The sequence below is a fragment of the Arachis ipaensis genome, chromosome B04 (assembly GCF_000816755.2).
Source record: "Arachis ipaensis cultivar K30076 chromosome B04, Araip1.1, whole genome shotgun sequence".
Classification (NCBI taxonomy): Eukaryota; Viridiplantae; Streptophyta; class Magnoliopsida; order Fabales; family Fabaceae; genus Arachis; species Arachis ipaensis.
Window position 1 is genome coordinate 125,446,263 of NC_029788.2, and position 411 is coordinate 125,446,673.

A 411-nucleotide genomic window follows, 5' to 3' on the forward strand; every position below is an offset into this window, starting at 1 on the left:
GGTATATGAAAAAAATTATTTGAAAGAAAAAGTAAAAAGAATTAACTTAAAAAAAATATTCATTATTATGTCAAAATTCTTTTGATATATTTCTATTTTGTAATCATGAGTCTAAGAAGTTTTCTTATTAAGTTGAGTAAGCATTTAGTATTGAGAGTTTAAGGAGTGAACCTAACCGAAACAAACTTGGTAAGAGCTTGAGTTCGTCGTGAATAGGATTAGGAAGAATTCTAGAGAATTGGTGTTTGTAATCTTTGATAAAAATAATGAAAAGTCTACCATAATTATGGTGGATATTAGATGTAAATCACATTACACAAAGTGATTAAATTAGAATACATAAATGTATTATATTCTCTTTTCTATTTTATTTTATTTCATTTTTTATAATATAAAATTAAATTATCCCCT